Here is a 22,445-nt window from a genome sequence, read left to right on the forward strand (position 1 = left end):
GAGATTTTCGTATTTAAATTTTGCCGTGAGATTTTTGTATTCAAACGTTGCCGTGAGATTTTTGCATTCAAATGTTGCCGTGACACTTATAGGCCACCGTAATATTTGGATAGGTATAGCAAACACAAATCTTAAATAACCAAAGCATCAGTGACATATTTTAATGTTGAAAGCAGAGTTGATTCGACGCTGGGAACGTTGAGAACGTTGATTGAACGCTTGGAATTTAACATTGACTTTTTTCAAATTTTTCCGTGCAAAAAAAGTGTTTTTTAACCTGCGACTTTACCTGCGACCTTTTACCCGCGACAATTAGATACACACAGATGACGGCCAATAATAAGAAAACACTTTAACTCGCTTGCCATGTGACTCGCGGGAAAGAATATTAATGAAGTTGGAAAAGAGATTTGTTTGTGTGCTCATTACAAAGAATTTTTTGTGTTATTTGCAGTGTGAAATCTGAACGTTGAGAGAGGATACGAAACTTCTGGAATTATAAAGCTTAGAAGGTAATCTTGCCATTATTTATTTGACGGAATAAGGTCCTATTTAAACCTATAATGATTCCTGTCGTAGTCCAATATTTCTACCGATCAAAACTGCGTGAAAATTACGTCCGTACTTAGCGTTTCAAAATTTACCTAGCATTCTTGGTCTGCTAGCTGAGATGCATCTCTTATATGAGTTTGATATGTTATTTGACATGATTTAATAAATATGAAAGTTGACTTTTAATTGATTGGTTGATTGTTATTATTATTTAATGAAATCGAGCAATAATGCTGATCATTCGTTTACGTTTCATTTATCGGTTCAATGCATCGATTCTCAATGACTTAATAATTTGACACGTATAGGTTATATTTACAAGTAAAGTCGTTAATAAATTCTTTGGCAATTTCGATGATAAAAACATGATCATTCTTGCCAGTATGAGACAGGGGCGGATCTAGGATTTTTCAAACATCAGTCATAGGAGGCTGGAGGCATTCTCTCCGTCTCGGCCGTAGACTCATTTTTTATTTAACTGTAAGTACTACGACCAAATTGATGGGGTAAGTATGGGCTCACCCTTGGCACCCATTCTAGCCAACATTTTTATGGGTTTTCACGAACGAAATTGGTTAAATAACTACAGCAACAACAAACCTTTATTTTACCGCAGATACGTTGACGACATTTTTTGTATTTTTCATAACAAAGACGAAGCATTACTCTTTTACGAATACATCAACAAACAACATCAAAACATAAACTTTACATACAAAACCGAACAAGACAATCAGTTACCCTTTCTTGACATCTTACTAACTAAATCACGTGAAAACTGTATGACCTCTACGTACCACAAACCAACTTATACAGGACTACTGACTAACTTTTTTAGTTTCACACCATTAAATTACAAAATTGGGCTGATACGAACACTGACCGACAGAGCACGGAAACTTAACAACACAGACATCAGCTTTCAACGTGATTTAAAGAAACTAATATTCACTCTCCAACGTAATTCTTTTCCTTTTCATTTCATCAACAACACTATACAGCACTATTTGGACAACAAGATAAGCACTGACTAATCTAACGCCACAACTAACACTAACGATATACAACAACTGATGTAACATAAACGTTATTTCAAACTACCTTACATAGGTGATTACTCACGACACACACAGCGCAAACTCACACAAATCATTAAACGCTACAGCACTGACATTGACGTTAAACTTATTTTCACACCTTTCAAAATAAAATCTTTATTTTCGTTTAAAGACCCACTTCCCGAACTTTCCAAATCTATGGTAGTTTATCAATTTTCATGTGGGATGTAAATCTCTGCTACATTGGTGAAACTTCTCGCCAATTTCTACCAGGATAAAGGAACATACTCACACAGACAGAAACTCCACTATCTACAAACATCTTCAAGCCTCTCCTTCATATGTAAAAATTCTCACCTTCCTGTTTTAAAATCATCGACACTGATCAATCCACTTTCTCACTCAAAATCAAGAAGCTCTACATTAATAAAACTAATCCCGATTTAAATATCCAAGTTCACCACTACAACACTATATTTACTTTATAATAATATTTTTTGTTATAAGTTCTTAATACTTATTTTTCTTTTCCTTTTTTGTAAATATTTTATATTTAGTAACTGAATCATAATCCTATTCATTGTAATTAATTATTCATATCACGTATCACATTACTTAACACTAACCATTCTGCACTGAAGATGGCATTCTGATAATGTCGAAACATGTTTGCTCTCAAAAAAATCGTCGTTTTTCTCAAGTGTTTTTTAAAATTGCTGCTAATTAGAAATTATGATAAACTTTATCATTATATTCATCCACTTATGCATTTTGGATGAACAAATGTGGGGTTTTGTAGGACATGTAGTCTCTTCAACGCATCTTTCTTTGAATTTTTCATGGTCATTGCGAGTGTGATTACCTTCACGAAGTGAATTGAGAGTCTGTGCTAAATTCTTGCTTTCTTCTGTCGCATGATTTTATAAAGCTCAAAAATTCTGAGATACTTTCTCCATAAGTTTGGAGTAACAATATCGTAAGAACTTAAACACTGAACATCTTTGAATATATAACTATCCGTTAAGGGCTTCATTTGAAATAAATAACCTAATGTATTTATACTTACACCGCCAAAATCTTCTTTGATTGCTTTTAAACCTTTTAAACGGTTATTCAATTTAATCGCGAACTTATTATGGCCAACCATTGATACTTCATCAAGTAATATGAACTTTGAACCCAGTTCGCATTTCATCATGTTTAATTTGGCAGAATCTAACGGTTTATAATTCTTTAGTGACTGACTGGCTGGTATACGCAAGGCACTGTAAATCGTGTTACCTTTTGTAATATGTACTGTTTTCCTGTATGCGCATGTAGTAGTATATGAACACGATGAAAATATTCTCCTGCTCTTCAGAACATCAACAATTTCCTAATAAATCGCTATGTTCATTTCGCCATGGAGTAAAGAGCATAATTAACTCAGGATAATGTGTTTCGGGTTGAAATTCTTTATTAGACCAGACACTACGTATTTTTCTACAGCAAGATCTTTTTTTTTACATATTTTACAATTTGAGCATTATCGTCATTATATTCATCAAAATTTCCCAAAAGAAGATTATCAACATCACACTTGTTTCGGTTTCTATATGCCTGTGAGGACAAGAGTCGTACCATGCGGTTTAATGAGCCAAAGTCACACTTTCCAAGCTGCCAGGTCATTCTGTATACCTTTTTAAAAGAAATTCTTCTGCCTTATCAGATATTTTCTCTATTGACTTAATGGTTTAAGCAATTCAAAGCTTGCGGAAAGAGAAAATGTAATAATGAAAATTACACTGCGAGACAATTTTGCATTGTAATTTGAAGAGCGACGTACACTGTGTACTCGCAATACACAGCTGATGTAGACTAAGTTCTAAAATACAACGTCATAGTCTAATCACCTAGCAAACTTTACGTCAAATCGTAATGAGCGACCAAACTACTATAAGCTAACATAAACTTCATTTGTCCTTCTCAGCACTTTATCAACCTGGACTATTTAAATTAAGAAACATGTAACGATACTCGTGGGTTCAACTATTTAATTTAAAAGGAAAAATAACGTAATGTAATAGGACGTTGTGAGGGATTATTCTATCTCACTTCTGTGTTCTCATATAATCTCAACTTTACTGTGGGCGCTGTGCCAATTGTGGCCTGATTTTTGTGCTAAATTCACATCAGTATATTAAGGGGCATACGCATGCGCCTGTCAACAATAAGGTACGTGCGTGGAATTGCCGCGAAAGAAACAAAGTTTTGCCGTGAACTAACAGAAAATAGAACTAACAACTCCAAGTTTTTGTCTTCTTTACACCAAAAATATTGCCCACACATGCTCAGGCCTTGGGGGAGTTTGGATTGCTTTAAAGAAGTTTGTATTGAGATATTTGAATGCTTTTTCTGAAAATATAATCATCTTCTAAAGGAATCGACTAATTTCATCTGTTTACCTTATTTTTAACGCTCAACTTCAATATTTTCGCACATGCTGCATACCTATTTGATGATTATGATATTTCAAGATAAGATGATGGAAACGGAAACCATGATAAAGGCTTTTTGATATAGATGAACGTTTTTCACAATATAAACAACAGTTTATTTAAATTTTTTCCCAATTTGAAACATTAACATAACATAAAGTATCAGGAACAAACCCGCTGAACAAACACCCCTGAACAGATCACAGCAATTACCGGCACCTTACAAACGACTTATTCAACATACAAACAAACGATCAAATAAAAACATTACACGTCACACTAATTCACAATGACAATACACAATTGACACACACACATTACAACTAAAAACATCACACATAAATCACACATCACAACTAAAAACATTTCACTTCACACTAATTCACAATGACAGTACATATTTCCTGTACACACAATACAATGACGTAGAATCAGATAAGAAATACGGCTAACCTGACGTTTACTCCTCATTTGACTCTGAAGATGACTACCGCTAAGGTTGTCAAAACGTCAGTCAACAACAACAAAAACAGTCCTTCTCAGGATTATACCAACCTGGACGATCTACATTTACAAACATGTAACGATACTTCCGGGTTCGAACCATTTACTTTTTTACAAACATAAAGTTTCTTGTAACAAAAGTTAATTGATCACAGTTGATCTTTTTTAACCTTGACAGTGTCAGCAAAGCTGTGTTCTTTGAAATGAAATTGTTCTTGTTAGAAGCTGCTTCCACGGCGGATTAACATCATCATTTTCCTTACACTCCTTTCATTTTGTGCATTATTTTTTTCTGGATGAGATCTTTCTGGATCGGTATTTTAATAGAATGATTAGATATATTTTATCTTCACCTGACTGCTCTTCTAGACCTCTTCAAAATGCTCTCTTTCACATCATCAAAATCCACATTACTTCTTTCTCTTGCCTCTTATATCATTGGTATCAAGAATCAGTTTCCTCTGCGGTATCAGCCTCCCTACCCGTTGACATTAATCTTTTAGATTCATCGGTGTAACTTATTAAAGCATTATCATGAAATTGTGCATCCTTACTGTCTGAATCTAATTGAGACATTTCTCTCGAATCCCTTTGTCAACAGTACTCTTTCTCGTGACGGCTAAGTTAACAGTATGTATATCTGTATATCAAAATCATGAATATATGTTTGTAAATAAAGGCGTCCCGGTAAGTTATGTTACTCATGTAACATAACTTACCTCATATACCTCTTAACATAACTCATGTAACATAACATGGGCATTTTAGCAAGTGTTTACATGCAGTTATATGTATATTTGCGCTCATCTTGGTATATTAGGTGGTAAAAATTGTGTTACTCCTTTGCAGATCCTCCATTTTTGTAAACGTGCTCATCAAACCTCCATTATTTTTATGTCTGAGAGGCTGATTACACGAGCCCGGTAGCCGGGATTCAGCAAAGCGTTAAATGATTTTGGCAAATGGAAACGATTCAAACTTATCATTAGTTAAAGCGTCTCGAGCAATTTCACAATATTCTGATTTAATAAATTCTCACAACAATTAAAATTGAAACAACCAGTTTGCCCTAAATCGAGAATTACAACAGGGACGTTTGGTGCTTCGGAAACAGTTGTAATTTTTAACCTTGAAGTTTCGGTTCTTTTCAACCCCTTGAAATCATCGAGCTATCCTGCTAACCGGGTCAGCTCAACTTGGGGTTATAATCAGGCTCTTAGGGGCTGTTAAAATAAGCCTGATAGCTGGGATTAAATAGATACTACTTCACAACAAAAAACTTTTTTTAGAAATTTCTCTATGCTGTGTTGCAAAATTACAAAACCTTTAAAATGAGAACAAATAATCTAGCATGATGTCAATATTACGACTAAATTGATTTATGACGCTTAATATTTACAAATTTACCATCATTTTTGGTTGCTCTTTTTTAATTTCTTAAGGTGGTATTACAATTGTGGCTGTTAGTTTATGTTATACATGCTATGTTACATTTATGTTAATTAGATATCTCAGTTTAATTGATACTATTATTTGTTTGTCATCTTTTCTATAGAGGAGCAAGAGTTCTAAGATGTTTTGGGAGTGTATGTAATGCGCGAACAAAAACCACACTGTATTTAGTTGCAGTTCGATATTTGTTCAGAGAAGATAAATAGCAGTAAGTATTTAGTGTTTTAAGATATCACGCATTTATCTTACAAGTTGAATAGTTTATATTTGAATGAACAATTAGCTTGGTTTATTTTTATAGTAATTGACGCCATGGCCTTATTTTTTCATTATAAGAAAAAAGCAAGACGTCTCATTAGAGCTGGTTTTCTGATAGCCATTGTCTTAGTTTTGATTGAAAATTTTCAAAAACAATCATACTTCAATGGATACGTTACAAATGTTTCTGTAGCTAAAATATCCTCATTTGCAGAAACCCCAAAATTTACAACATCTGACAAAGTGGACGTTTCTTAAACCGACTTAAAAAGCAAACTAAAAAATGTGTTCGTTGTTCTTCATCCTTTTCTTGGAAACGAATTTCAAACACAATCAGTGTTTTCTCATCTTATTACGATAAGCGTTTTTTACAAACAGTCCGCTACGGAAATTTCAAAAGAAGTGTGGTGGTCTTAAGCTACGAAATGGGCTAACTCGACAATGCATTGTCCTGTGGTTTTATATGAATGGGAACCAAAGGGTCATAGAAAAAAAACCTGCTTTTCGTGTCATTTTAGCGGAGTTCTGGAAGTTCAAAGTTGACAGATATAGAGCAATTATGTATAGATGTAACACTGTTGCGGGCAGACCACAATATGTCACTTTAATGATGTCACAGGACATTTCTTCATTTCTCGAGATTCCTATCCGACATTTCGTTCACGTAGTTGATCAGTCCTCATCAATCAAACACCAGTTTGGTGTTTGTTAAGAGACACCACTCTATGGGGGTAAATATGACCAAGGAATTATGGATTCCATAGAATTAACAAAGCACTAGGAGCTACATGGTTTACTATATATGTTTATGAAGCCCATAGTAGAGCAATAAATTTTTTAAATTATTACTCAAAGAAGATTAAAATTCTTGATGCTGTAATGAATTGGGGTAAGAATATCCCTAATCCTGTTTACAACAGAGGTTTGCTATTGGCTATCCATGATTGCGTCTACCGCGACATGTTTTGGACTAAGTATTTGGTACTTTGTGACTTGGACGAAGTAATAACGCCCAAAATGGTCTGAAATGGAAAGAACTGATGCTCGAAGTAGAGGACAGCAAAATCGCTCATTTTACATTTCAACACTTGGGTTTCCATAGGAACGTAAACAAAAAAAAACTGAATTTATACATTGTCCTGGTAAAACTAAATTAAAGTACAAGGTTCCACGATTTTTTGCAACTTATAACAGATCAAACAGTGTCCTCGGTGGTAATCTTCGTGCAAAATCAATAGCAAAGCCCCTTTACACTGTTACTTGTCGCGTACATATTTGGCGATGGATGATGAAAGGCTATAGGTCATATCAAGTACCGACAAATATGGCAGTAATGAGGCATTATAGGGACAAGGATATTGAAAATTTGAACACTAACAGCACAAGTTTAGATTATCGTATGAATTCACTCAAGTCTCAGGTGATAAAAGCCATAGAAAGACAATTTTGCAAGAATGTAAAACCCTTTTACAAGTAAGAGGTATATTTTTCGGAAACTCGTAGGTGAATCTGTTAATATTATTGTCGGAGTATTGCAAAGTGGTAAATTTAAACGACTTGCTCTCTGTAAACAAGGCTTGATAAATATATTAATAATCTGAACTCGTCAGTTTCTTTTCATAACACCTTATCAATTTGCAAGAAGAATATTAAACATCGATCATAAAAAGTTGTTGTTACTACGAAAGAGATCCATATTTTTGGCTGGTTGGGTGGATTTTTTTTTGAAAATTTCATCTAAAGCTAAAATATTTCAAAATTAAAGATATTCATAACTTTAGGGTTTTTTTAATTGAAGCATTTAATGGTGTAACAATTTTATCTATACAAAACAACAGTACGATAATTTTTTTTTTCACCAAATTAACTTTCTGTTTGAGCGGATGTTGATACGACACTAACAGTTTGTTTAAATAAATGCTCAATGCCGACTGTCTTTTTTAAAGTAATGAGAGGAGATTCATGTTTGTAGTTTTCAAACCAAATTGTTTATTGCAATAGGACAAACCGATTTCCTTTTCAACATCCGTGTGACGCAACCAGCCATGCAAAACATTGCTGATTTTTAAATAAAGCAGAAAAGCTGGGAGCATTACTATAATATTTACAATAATCTTGGTTTTTGCTGTTCCATGATGGGATAAGCCTCATCATTTGTAATATTTAACTTTGTGAAGTCCATGGGCCAGAGGGCTATAAAAATGGGGATTTATTGCGAGATAAAAAGACAAAGATACATATTTAAAAATTGAGGTTCTTAAACCTTGTTTTGACGTATGATAACCATCAAGAAAGAGTACAATAACATGGTAAGTCATGGGATGATAGTAAGTGTCACGTATGTCTATCAGACAAATAAAAATAGATGATGAGTAAAGCTAATGAGTGTGTCAAATCTACTTGCTAGTACCAAAATGACATTATGTCTGTCACAATGAATTAGTAACATTACAGTTCAAAATTGTGTTGCCATGTGACAAAAGTTACATCTATATGGAAAAATGAACGTTTAGTTTGTTTTATTCACCTTAGTAGTATGCACTTATCCAAACATTTTTAAGACGTTCACCAGACATTTGCAGGTAGTATTTTGCATGATAAGTAGTATCAATAAGATAAAAGTCTCAAAATAGCTGTTTGCAGAAGTTCGCCACTCATTCAACTAATGGCCACTAAGCCGTTTTCATAATACTAGCCAGATACAACTGCACATGGAATTTCTGGAAAACGTTCTAAAGTGCGTTTTCAGACAGCTGTCTTGTAATTTGTTCGGCGTGATTGCTTGTATAAAGCAGTCTTTACAAGGCTGTATTTTGCATGAGTCGATGCTTTCTTATTTGATTCCAAAAAAGTCTTTAACGAAACTCAATGATATCTGAAATCTCTGGACGACTGCAAAAAATTACTGTAGGTGAGAGATTTAAGTTTCTTGAATAACTCTTCCGATAGGTCTAACAAGTTCAATTATCTCTTAAAATTATTTGTTCTGTTATAAAAGCCGTATCACTCCGACCTTTCCTCCACCGGCCAAGCCCTGACTGTATCACATATAGTATACAAGCATGTATACCAAGCAAGCTTGGACACAGATCTGGATCAATGGCTTAAGACAATTTGAGATATTGATAAACTTGATTCTTGTTGTTGTTCCACTTTTACCAAATATACATGAAGTAATTACATGATTAAATGGCAAAAACACAGCATGAATAAATCTGGGCAAATTCTGATACAATAGTTACTGTGCCGCAGCCAGATTTTCCTCAATAACATGGGTACCATTTGCTGAGATCTTGTAACACTTCTCTTTGCAGGCTACGTACAAAAACTTACTTTCTAGCTTTTCCTATATTTATCCACTTTTCTGTTCTCTACTCTTTGCTTAAAAAAGATCGTTAGGGCTGTATTATTTTTGTGATTTATAAGAAATTTCTTTATCTATGTGATTTGTGAACGCACTTAAATTTTCTTAAACTCGTTTGTTGTGACCTGGGCTGCTTGCTCTCTCTCTCTGCATTCTTCGTACATATTTTTTGTTAATCGTCAAAGATAACACAATTCTTGAAGGGAATGATCCTTCATGTAACATTATGTTGTGAAGAGAATCCTCTAGATTTGAAAAGCTTTTTGCAATCTATGATACAGCAAATGTTAATGAATCTCTTCGGAAACAGGTATATTTTCTGTAGATCTTTTGCAAGTAATGCCTTGGTCGTTTTTCTTTGCTGATTCTTTAATGCTTCAATATGGCATGCTTTAGATACATAATAGTAACATTTAAGCAGCACCGTACTCAAATATTACAGGAAAAATATATATGATATGATTTTACGAAAATCAACTAACTGGTTGACAACTCCAGTTGCAGCGAGATATCATCAATCTCGCTCTCAATATTCACAGAAACACAAACTTCATGACCATTTTACATGTTTGTGAATTGAAATTTCATCAAGCATCAATTCGTTAATTGGGATCTGTGCTTTTGGTGTCCTCGCCTCAGTCCACCTAGCCCCTCCAGTTTTTATAGAACTTATCGGTGCATCCAGGAGCCCCCTAATGGAATAGATGGGACATGTTTTTTTCTCTGATTTGAAAGGGTAAATGGGCTATACTCGTCACGTGATCGATTTCCACCATTTTCATTTCCTTATTTTGAATTTTAAACTAGTGCTTACTTTGCGATTATTACAAGTTTGTTTTGTATTTTGAGAAAATCTTTTAATTTGCTGTTGGTGCATGTGCGATAATTTATTTTTGAGAGACAATGTATGTAATTACATATTGCCAGAAATTAATGGTGGATCTAGCAGTTTTTCTGACCAATGCGAAGCGCTGAATTTTGGTATTATAGAACGTGGCAACGTTTGGTATTATAGAACTACGGTATTTCCTTCATTTTGGAAACACTTTTTTTAAACATCATTGAACATTATTTTTACTGATTTCTTCAATAAAAAATAAGATTTTTACTGAACTTTTAAGTGATTTTAATTTAAATAAGTTAATTGACCACTAAAAAATTGATGCTATTTACTGCAAGGAAAAACAAGCCTAGTTTTCATTAAAGCCTCTTCCGTTGTCATCAGTACTCGATACCGGTAATGGCAAAATACTTGGAATAAATAAAACAGGAAAATCGTACAAAGTACGTTCGCAGCCTCTGCTCAGTCTTATGAAGCAGGAAAATCAAAGCCAAATAATTCAAGTAAGCAGTAGTTAATAGCAATAGATTTTTAAGATTTTACTTTTTTTACTCGAAAGCATTAATAAACATTCACTTCTCCTTGTCTTTTCTTGTGCAGCAATGTAAAGCACTATGTAAAAATTGCTTCCTTGATCTCTATTATTTTTGCAATATGTACGAACACGACACAAAAATATGAGCATCGAATTTACAACAGGCGCGGTCAAGCATTTCCTGGAAGCGCTCTAAGAAGAACAGCGTACGTTTAAGACGGTGTTGGTTAACCCCGAGCCTATGCACATGACAGGAAAGGACTGGGGGAGCCACAAGAAAGCCACAAACTGCTACGTCTGTGGCAAGCCCCTTGAAGCCGATACCCCTGCGATACCACTGCCACATAAATGGCAAGTATCGAGGTGCGGCCCACAATGAATGCAAGCTGAAGTTGCGGTTGAGCCCGAAGACGACAACCAAACTGGCTTTTTTTTACAACCTGCGGGGCTACGACTTCCATCTCATCATGCCGACTATTGCAGAGACTGAAGGGAAGGTCACCTGCATCACTAACAATGCTGAGAAATATATCTCGTTCAGCATCAGCCAGCTTCAATTTTTCGAAAGCGCCCAGTTCATGCTCTCAAGCATGGATGGCCTTGTTAAAGCCAGTGACCCGCAAGAAATGCGCATTACAGCAGACTATGAGCCGAACCTCCAGAGGCGTACCCTTTTTCTCCGCAAGGGGATCAACCCCTACGACTATATGGACGGCTGTCCCCGATTCGACGAGGAGGCCCTCCCGGCGAAAGGAAGCTTTCTACTGCAAGCTATCCGGCGAAGGCATCACCGACGGCGACTACGCCAACAAAAAAGGGTCTTGGACGCCTTCGGCTGCACAAACCTCGGCAATTACCACGACTTCTACCTTAGGACTGATGTCCTTCTCCTCGCTGACGTCTTCGAGAACTTCCAAAAGCTGTGCCTCGAGCGATACCGGCTAGACCTGGCCCACTGTTACACGAGGCTGGGATTAAGTTGGGACGCTCTCCCCAAGCACACAGGGATTTAGCTAGAGCTGCTCACCGACGTCGACATGCATCTTTTCATCAAGAAGGGCCTGCGTGGCAGCCTCAGCATAACCAGCAGGCGCTTCGCCTAGGCCAACAACACCAAGGTGCCAGACTACGATCCGGGGAAGCACAAAAGCTGAATCCAGTACTACGACGCCAACAACCTGTACGGCTGAGCGATGCCGCAGCCGCTACCATCAGGCGCGTTCGTGTGGGTCGCCCAAGAGGATGCGAAGGTGGCCATGATCTAAACTGTAAATGAAAAAATGGGCTACATTCTCTAAGTCGATCTTTGGTACCCAGAAGAGCTGCACGACATGGGCCATGCATATCCGTTAGCGCCAGAACGCCTGAACGTCGACAACGCGTGGATGTCAGATTACCAGCAAAATCTCTTCAAACAGATGCATGGGTGTGTGTCTCACGAGGTCGAAATGCTGGTTCCCAATCTCCACGACAAGACCCAATACGTCCTGCACTATCGGAATATGCAGCTCTATCTGCAGCTTTGCATGCACCTGAAAAAGATCCACAGGGCACTCCGCTTCGATCAAAGCCCATGGATGGAGTGCTCATCCGGAAAAACACCGTAATCCGGAAAAAGGCAAAGAGTGACTTTGAAGTCAACCTCGGAAATAGCTGAACAACAGCGTCTTTGGCAAGACGATGGAGAATCTCCGAAAGCGTGTCGATGTGAAGCTGCTCCGGCCAAGCGTGACCGAGAGACTCAGCAAACTTATCGCCAAGCCGACATTCAATTGGCATCACATCTTTGGCGATGCGGGAGACCTCGCAGCCTTTCACATGGATCAAAGCAGTCTGCTGCTCAATCAGCCGGACTTCGTGGGCATGAGCGTTCTCAACCTCTCGAAGCATCTGATGTACGACTGGTACTACAACCATCTCAAGCCCAGTACTGGTCGTCAGCATAGCTCCTCCACACCAGGGGCGGATCCAGGGTGGTGCAACTGATGTGAGTGCATCAGTCATAAAATTGAATATTTCACAACATTATAACTTACAATTAATACGAGCAAAATGCCAGAAATATATCAGATTGGAACGTTTATAGTTTCTAAATGCTTTAAATACCTTAACACTGACAATATATTGACAACAGATGTACATTGATCATTGAGAAATATTGTTAGAAGCCTTCGTAGATTGTTTACATGTGAGTATCATATTGATTGCAGCCGCATTATTTAAAAATGCGTCGTTAAATATGGCATTTTTATTTGTCGAAATTTTGGCGAAAATTTGTTTCATCATCCAGCTACACTGAGCTGAATTTGTACTACTACGTCACGGTGGCTAGATAGTGAATCACTACATCACGGTGGGGAAAAAGTGCACCAGTTGGTGCAACAGTCCCGAGTCTCTTTGGCCGAGTGAACCACATAAACGTCACGAATTTCATTGCTTTTTAGCCTACGTCACGGTGGGAAATCGCTGCTGACTGTTGCAATTAAGCCCACGAACACCAAAATTTCATTCTGACTGGTGCACTTGAGCCAGCGTTATAAATCTTCAAACCTTCAAAATTATAATTAGATGACTATGGCATTTGGCTTATTTATATCTTGAAGTCATCATGGCTGAAAGTAGGCATATATACGATCTTGGGTCATTGATTCAAGACAGTAAAACCAGCGAGATTTCTTCTGTAAGAAAGGATTATGAAGAAAAAGTCTCTGCTGCCATTCCGACTGAAACAGACCTGTTTCGGAAAGGAAAGCTGGCGAGAGATCTTAACGCAGAGTTGCTTATCCCTAACCATATGGGAGATAATTCGCGGGCTTTAAAGTAAGTAGCTTGAAGTGATTACTGCTTACTATGCTTGACATTGTAATGCATAGCTATAGGTCTATACTTGTATTTCTGTAATGCTTATGGCTTACTCTCTTTAATGTTAGGAATATGATGGGAAGGGGCACATGGGGTGTTTATTCCCTGTTGCATTTATTTAAATTTCAAAGCATCCTGACCTGCATTAATCTATAAAATGGAAATTTACTGTATTGTATTTTACAATGTCAATTTTCAAACTTCATGTCCAATATTGTTGCCAATTTGGGTAATCCTGCATATTTATACTGGAGATTTCTTCGGATTAAAGTCACTGGTAGAAAACTCAACGTACTTCCTGGAGAAATCTCCACTCTAATTGTGCTCACATGGATATTGTGATTTCAAAGTTACTTAATATACATAAAAATACAGGAGATAATAATTTAATATGACATTACTTCAGGATATTTCATAGATTTATAAATATTCCATGTAATATGTTGTAATATGTGCACAATGTGACAGACAGAGAGGGCACATTTTTCATACATTTTGCTTGTTTATAAATACTAACTTTCTGAGCTATGCAATGTGTTGAATGTAAGAGATATGCTGGACCAACCATGTTATTCATTAGAGTTTTTCATTTTCATATTGCATGCCTAATATTGTCAATTCCCTGAAATTTAGCAAAGCAAATTCTAATTACATATTATTTCAGCCACAACAATTCCTTATTATATCTTCCACGCCTAGCTTGATAATGACTTTCATATGAATTTGAAATATTGCTTTGAATCTTCTCTGTTGCTGTTATAACTAAAATCTTGAGTTTACAAGATGATGTTTTTTTGAGTGTATGCTCTCATTTACAATCATGCACAGTGTGCCAAATTTCTAAATTTACCATAAAACATTATGATCACAAAAGGGTTGGTACACAGCAAAGCATTTCATTTACATAGATATGATGTTACTGTATTGTCTTCATATGATTATTATTATCTCAAAATTACCCACTATACATAAAGATATTAGAGCAACAGTTCTATATTGTAATTCTTTAACATATTTCATTGTATATTATATCACCATATTTTATTTTTGCATATGTGCATATGTGTATCCTGATCCTTATGTATAGAAGTCCTCACCATTGCTATTTGATTAAAGCTAGGAGGACACATAGTATTACCTATTAGGTATGTACTTATACTCCCCTTGAAAGCTTGTCTCATGAATTTGGTTGGGAAAGTATAGCACTGGCATTACCATGATTAGATTCAATTATCTAAAAAAATATTTATGGATTGTAAAGGCTTTTCTTTATCAACATAGAGTCAATAGTGATTTTATTCAATAGACTTTCTAATTTTTATTGCTTTTGTAGAACTAGATAGGTGATGGTAACTGCATGAACATTTCTTTGCTATATCTACGGATCTTTTTCTGCTGTTGGAGGAGTGATATTATCAATGAAAGAAGAAGAATAACATTTATCATTACTTGTTGCCTGCTTTTGGTACGATGATTACATCGTGAACATTTTTTTGCTATCTACGTATCTTTTTCTGATGTTGGACGAGTGGTATCAAGTGTGATTAATGGTCAAAAACTTGTGCTTCATTTGTGAGATGTAAAAGGTTTCTTTGCGCTTCACGACAAAAAATATGCCAAGCTTCAACCTTTTCAAAATCACTCGTGGATTGGAATGATACCTTCCTGATTGTAAGTTTTGGCGAAGGTATGGAACTTGATAAATCTGATAGTAGTAATGAAAATGTTTAAAGGTTAGTGGAATTTTAGATTTTATATCATTGAAATTTGCGAAAAGTTTATAAACTAAGTAAAGCCAAGTTTTTTTTAAATTCTGTTGTCAAAACGCAGGAAATGGGATTTCCGACGGTCTAAAATATATAATTTTCCGGGGGGCATCCTCCCAGACCCCCCTACAGAGCTAGCGCCTTTGGCGCTCGCAGTGGTGCATCAGTCACGAAAATTGCTGGATCCGCCCCTGCTCCACACCGTCACCGACAGCCTTATGCTGGAGATCCAAACTGAGGATGTGTAGGCTGACATGAGACGCAATGCCGCTCAGTACGGCACAAGCATCTACCCAATGACCATTCTCTGTTCAGCACAGACAACAAGGAGGTGCTGGGGAAAGCTAAGGAAGAGTGCACTGGGGTGCCTATCGCTGAGTTTGTGGGGCTCAGGCCCAAGATATACTCTATCCTGAAAGCCGATGGTCTGGAGGAGCGCAAAGCCAAAGGTGTTAAAAAGGCCGTCGTGAAAAAGCATATCAATCATGCCCAGTACAAAGAGGTGCTCTGCGAAGAAAAGCGATTCGGCCTCGGTATAGACATGCTGCGCAGTCCTGGGATCAGATCTTCGGCGAGCATGTCAACAAGACATCGTTGAGCCCGCTGGACACGAAGCGCGGGATCGCGGCTTACGGGATATCTACCCTAGCATACGGGCATAGGGAAGCCGGTGCTGCAGGCATATAAATAATAAATAACACGCGTAATTATGCTAATAATCACAGTAGAAGAGCTGCTCCACGGCTAAGCGCAAGATACTAATTGTTAGTAAAAGCTTGCATAAAAGCGTGACAGGACCCATCGACTAATCCGGTGTGTTTTGGGGGCATCACTTGGAGCTCCTAAGGGCACCACTTGGAGCTCCTCGCGCACAAACGCACACAACGCACATCGCTCAAATAATACAAAACAGGCTTCCCGCCCTCAACCACACCCCACCCGACCTGATGGGAGGTCACACTCCAGATAGGATCGGTCACCCTATGTCGATTGCCACCCTCGAGTTTGCCAGGGGAATAAAAACACCTCACCATAACATCCGATGGCAAGCGACGCTCTTTAAAACCAACTGGACGAAGCGCCGGCGCAACGTGTCTGGCCTTAAAGCTTTTCTTCCGAGTCGTAAGCGAGGGCTTTTTGCCGTCAAACGAGTAGTTTCATTATTGAGCGCCTTAACCACCTCAGGTAATCTTGATACCAATTCTTTTTTTTCGAGTTCCGGGCTCAGCCAGCTCGCGATGATACTGGTAAACGAACAATCACTCCGCCAAGGCTCGGTTAAACCTTTCTACGAAATCCTGGTCTCTATAAACTCCGACCCTACCCTGTCGAATCGTGATACCATTTTTATCACACGCTTTTTACACAGCCATGCAGAACTCCGAGCCAGGGTTGACTTGTAAAACATTAGGACATCGAAGAGGCCCACGGGCATAAATAGACTCTAACGCCTTCTCAACCTGGGTCGCTGTCTTGTCTGTGATTGCCTGGGTCTCCTTATAACGACTTGCTACGTCGATGACCGTCAGTGCGTTTTGAATGTGCGTCTTTCGACTCGATCGTAAGGCAGATACATAAGATCGGCCTAATAAACCTCATTTGGTGTGTTGATGTCAAACTTAGGTCTGAGGATAGCACTTCGTGCTGGTGCGGGCAAGTAGATCTGCCAGATGGCCTGTTTTGTTAGCCATTCATGAGTCACATCCTCGCCGACGCTAGCCTCTTTAGCCAGCTTTAGGATAGAAGCATGGCCGCGCCAGTACCCTGCAGGGCTGTGGTACGCCTCTGCCATTCGTTCCTTAACGCTTCCGTTCGTACAAACGGGACCATGCTTAATCGGGACGACGGCTTTAACACTACGTATCGTAGGCGACTTCTTTTCGCCTTCAACACCGGAGGTGAAGAAGGTGGGGGCGGAGGGATCACACGAGGTCATACTGCTCCAATAGCAATGTCACAATAAAACCAACGGTAGCGTCTGTTGAAGAAAACCCAATAACAGCCCCCGCATCAACATCTAATACAGAGTCGAAAACTGTGAAGGCTGAAACCTGCTCGCGTGGCTTCCGCACTTCGAACGGCGTCTTCTCGACATCGTTAACTTTTATCCGGACTGTCGCAACATCGTTTACAGCAGCCGCGATCCCCATGCGAAGCACTCGACTTGAGCTGTGAATAGGGCCAAGCGGAGACCATCCGCCGCCCCCCTCTCCACCTGCCGAGTAATAGGCGTAGGAGGGCGTTCCACCCTCCTCGCAGTGCCATTGGAACGACGATACTCGACCCACTTGGCGGCCTGAGCTTGGGTGAGAATGGTCGCCGCCTGAGTACGGGTGGGGCGGTCAAAAGCGTATTCCCATACAGAGATCGAACTTGGTGGATTTTGCTCGGCATCGTATTGGCAGTGGAAGCGCGTTAAATTCGTCACAGGAAGTTTCCTTGCTTGGAGCCAAATCTCGACTGCTTGGGCCATACACTAATCAAGCGCCATGCTGATGATATATATCAGGGGAACTCAAGATAATACAACCTATAGGTACGTCTCCAATTGTACCCGAACGTGCCTCGTTTGTCTGAGACGGCATATTGTGTGAGAAGAGAGGTGCCATCACCCCGCCAGAAGAGATGGAAGTTCCAACTCCAAGCCTCTCGCAGTTTACCGCTGCTCTCATGATACCACTCGTTTTCAGCCCGCTCAATCCAGATACTCTGAATCTGTATCTTGCCATTCTTCAAATTCGCACCCTCCCCAAATCGCGCCACCACAACGTCCTGACGAGATCAGGCAGCGTTCCTGTAGAAATTCTCCGTAAACCACCCAAACGGTCATCAAGGCCATGGAGGTCGAGCTTGTTTAGGTTCAGCTGCGCGACAGTATGAGAGAGAGTGCCCTCGGTATCCTCATTCCCAATTCTTGTTTTGTTTTGCACCACATCATCCAGCAAACGAGCAAGCTGCTCCTCCTGATCACTGATCACCGAAGCTGCCGCTGTCTTATCCCAAGTGGTCGTCCAAAATGCTATGTCCATAAAACATTCAAACAAAGCCTTGAGCGTTCGATATATCAGTACACTTGCTAGTGATGCGGCTCCGGTTAATGAGGAGCGCATTAATAAAGGTGGCATCGCTAGTCATCTTGCCTCTATCACCGACAGGCATAAAATGACGATCATAATTTATATGTTTGCCCTCGGGTGTTTTGGAGTAGGTCTCAAGCAAGGCCGTAAAATCACCGATTTTCTGCCCTGACCCCGGTACCACAAGAGCATGCAGTTTGATTTCCTGCAACCTCTGCCTCGCCAGGCGAAACTGGGAATGGCCGAAGTCGACTACGGCGTTAGCGACCACCTCAAAGGGATACCTGCTGAGAAACTGTTGGTTTACGTTGTTCACAAGAACGCGATAGTCAGCCACGATGGCAAGACGCATATCCTGATCCGACTGAGGTTCCCTGAGATTGGCTTCAAACCCTTGAATGTTTTCCGTAAACAATTGTACCACCTGCGAACGTGGAGTGAAATAGTTGCTTTTGAGAAAGGTCTCGGAAATGTTCTGGCCCTCCAGAAAACGGCCAAAGACGAGCAGCAGCAAGCGATCGAACTCCCCCTCTTTCCGAGACTGAAGAGAGGGCGCAGTTGTAGTGATCGCCGGGAGTTGGTTTTTCAACGATGCTGTCGCGAACCTGCCCTGTATCTTCAGAATAGTTCAGCAACCTGGATTTACCGCGTTCAGGACAGACTCTTCATTGATAAGCTCAGGGTGACCCTCCAACAAGACATAGAGCTCTTTTACGCTTGGGTGTTTTTTTAGCTCCAGCAAGCTTAACTTAACAAGGGAATGGGTTATTATATACTGCAATGCTTTGCGCAGGAAACAGATGAAATCCCGGTAGCGATTTGGTGCTCCAGCGCCCTTTGCTCGGGCCCCTTTGGGGAGATAAACAAGACCTCCATAAAGGTCTTAGCGCATTTGAAAATGTGCTCGGATTGGCTCTTGATAAACTAGAGGACCTCCAGCCGCCGCGCCTTTGGGATGAGGAAGGCCGCCAGATAACCATCCGCCACCCGCTCAAGCCGCTGTGGAAGACCATCGACGACCCGGACTCGAATATGTTCCATTTTCTTCAAACATACGCTTAAAAACTGGTGATATTCCTGCTGAATTTCTTTCTTTAATTCTTGCTCAGATTTTTTCTGGTAATGACGGAGAAAGCAAAGCTTTCACTGAAAGACCACCGCAATAGATTTTTCGTCGCAATAAAAGACAAATCACTATTTGGTGCAGTCCATAGCGGGGATCGGGCGCTCGCAGCGTGTCATGAGTTTCTCGTACAGTTTGTAGATGAGAGCCTGTTTATTGCCCGTGCCGCCGAAGAACGAATTAAGAAACCCTTTCACGTTCGACTTATCCGTGATCGGAAGAGATAGAGAAAGTTTGTGTTAACCATCATGTACTTTATGTTGTCAAAGCTCTGGGAGAGGAAGAAGACGTTCAATTTCAGATGATGTCTATACATCGTAAAGAGCTTATAGAGGCATTCCCTCTGCGTTCCGCATTTGAGATTCATGACGCGGATGTCGTCGATGATGACGTAGGACTCCGGTTCTATACTCGTATCCTCGATCGATTCAGGCATGACGGAAATATCCTTCAAGACCTGGTTAGGTTGGATAAATTGATCAGCGGAGGTGTTCGAAATGACGTACAGCCTTTCGGACGAACGTTAGCAAGGAGCCGTTTCATGAAGAAGCTCTTACCCATATTGCTTTGACCCAAGAGCAAAACATTCTGCCCCCATTTTTTGAGTGAAAGCAGAAGCTCGTCAAACCATTCTTTTTTGTGAAATTCAAGCCCACGCTAGTATCGCGCGTGATAACACTTGGAAGAACCGGAAGTGATGGCGTCGCCTGTGATGGCGTCGTGACGACTGACCAGGGGAATAACAGCCGAAAATCCATTTCGGAAAGATATGCACCGCTCTAAATGTTGAGCGAGTGGCCGATGTGAGCACTCGTCTTTCCAGCCCTTGATCTTTCTGCAGCACCGGCCGTCGTCTGCTCGCGGGATGTCACATATTCCACGTGGTAGTCGTCGGAGGGGTGTGTCACGTTGCCGTTCAGAATACCCGCGCCGAAGATACTGTCAACGACGTTGTCCCTCATAGAGCCGAGCACACCGAGGGCGAAGAGGAAAGCGGCATTCTTTGCGTAAGGGGCCATCCTGGTGACGGCTCCCAACAGCCTTGGGGGGAAAGGCAATCCCCCACTGATCATGATTGTTGTTTGCCGTTCAGGCGGGGGCTTCTTCATTTGGTTGGCGATCCGGTCCCCCGCCCCCTTTCTCATCAGCATGGTGAGCAGGCTCAACCCTGCCAGTGCCCAAGGAAAGCCTCCGCGCTGCATGAGCATTTGTGACTTGACCAGGTCTCTCATCGCTTTTTACAGCTCTGACAGCGACACACCGGCCTCCAGGCCTAACGTAGGAGGGGGAAAAACCGCCATATTGGCGGTTTGTCGTCGCGAGGTAACCACCGAGATAACGGCGGTTGTTCGTTTTCAGATCACCACTTTCCATGTTGCTTCTTGTAATTATAATAGCATAATTACACTATAACAAAAAACCTAACAATTCAAATGTAATTATGATAGCATAACTAGTTCTAATGTGATAATTAGTTCTGATGTGATAATTAGTTCTGATGTTATAATTAGTTCTAATGTTGTAATTAGTTCTGATGTGATAATTACAGTATAACTCAGACGACATTCCAGCTGATATTTCTTCGACAGCGTGTACATATACCATCGAGGCACAGAAGGTTCACTTGATTGACGTGGTGGGGCCGGAGGGGAGCGCAATAAGACTGTTCGCAAATACCGTGAACTTATAATCGATTGTGAGATTGCTCTCGCGTTTTGTTGTCGAAGAATGGGTCCAGATTGAGATTGGTCGGGATCATGAACCAGTTGGTGCAGTAGTCCTCAGACGTGATGGGACTTCCATGCCAGTACATTTATCTGGAAGAACTCTTGGATCAAGTTGTAGCCTCAGGTAGGAAATTTTATTGTAATGTTGAAGTAAGGGCTCCTGTTTATTATCTTCGCCTGCGCTGCACTGCCACGAAAACTTCAGGGTGATCAAAGAGGTTCTGCTCGTTCACGATGATGCGGAGCTGATTAATTTGGCGTGGATCATAGCCAATCGGTTGCTGGAGTCGGCGGCGGTGACGGGGTAAGTCCTGTTCGTCCCCGAGCGTCGAGTCGGTGAAGAAGAGAATCATCTTCCAGGGATTTGGGCATTCTTCCGAGCTGAAAGCGCCAGCGTTATCGTTCAACGAATTCTGAACTATTCTGGGGCACCAGGTGGGGAAATACAGCCTCTAGTGATCGACACCTGGTGGCTGTAGCCTTTTTTCATGCGACAGTGCGGGGTAGACAATGACCCCAGCAGGTCATTACGTACGCTGCTGATAGCGTCTGCAGTTATCCGCACGCCCCTTAGGTTGTGAAATGATCATGTAGCGCTCAGATCGCCTTGTGGGAGGTCGACGCGAACGCCACCTGTGTGCCCGAGGCAGCCAACTATCCTCACTGGAGAAGAGTGGGAGGAATGGGCGAAACTTATACTGAAAGTTCTCGCTGAGGACACGGACGATATTTTCTACACCGTATTCGAGAAGGCTTACGAAGAGAGCTGACACCAGGCACCCTTTGAGGCTATTATCGGCATTAGCTCGTATGGCGGCCCGCCTGCTGTGTTTGTTTCAATGGCAAAAT

At 40.2% G+C, this 22,445-nt stretch overlaps 1 long non-coding RNA gene across 1 annotated transcript; it reads left to right on the forward strand.

Moving 5' to 3' along the window:
• Positions 1-392: 392 nt before the first annotated feature.
• Positions 393-7,970, forward strand: LOC124458177. Its single transcript, XR_006953052.1, has 3 exons — positions 393-512; positions 6,147-6,251; positions 6,345-7,970. It is a non-coding gene; the product is annotated as an uncharacterized LOC124458177 (long non-coding RNA).
• The last annotated feature ends 14,475 nt before the right edge of the window (positions 7,971-22,445 follow it).

The sequence above is a fragment of the Xenia sp. Carnegie-2017 genome, unplaced genomic scaffold (assembly GCF_021976095.1).
Source record: "Xenia sp. Carnegie-2017 unplaced genomic scaffold, XeniaSp_v1 HiC_scaffold_6, whole genome shotgun sequence".
In the NCBI taxonomy this organism is placed as follows: domain Eukaryota; kingdom Metazoa; phylum Cnidaria; class Anthozoa; order Malacalcyonacea; family Xeniidae; genus Xenia; species Xenia sp. Carnegie-2017.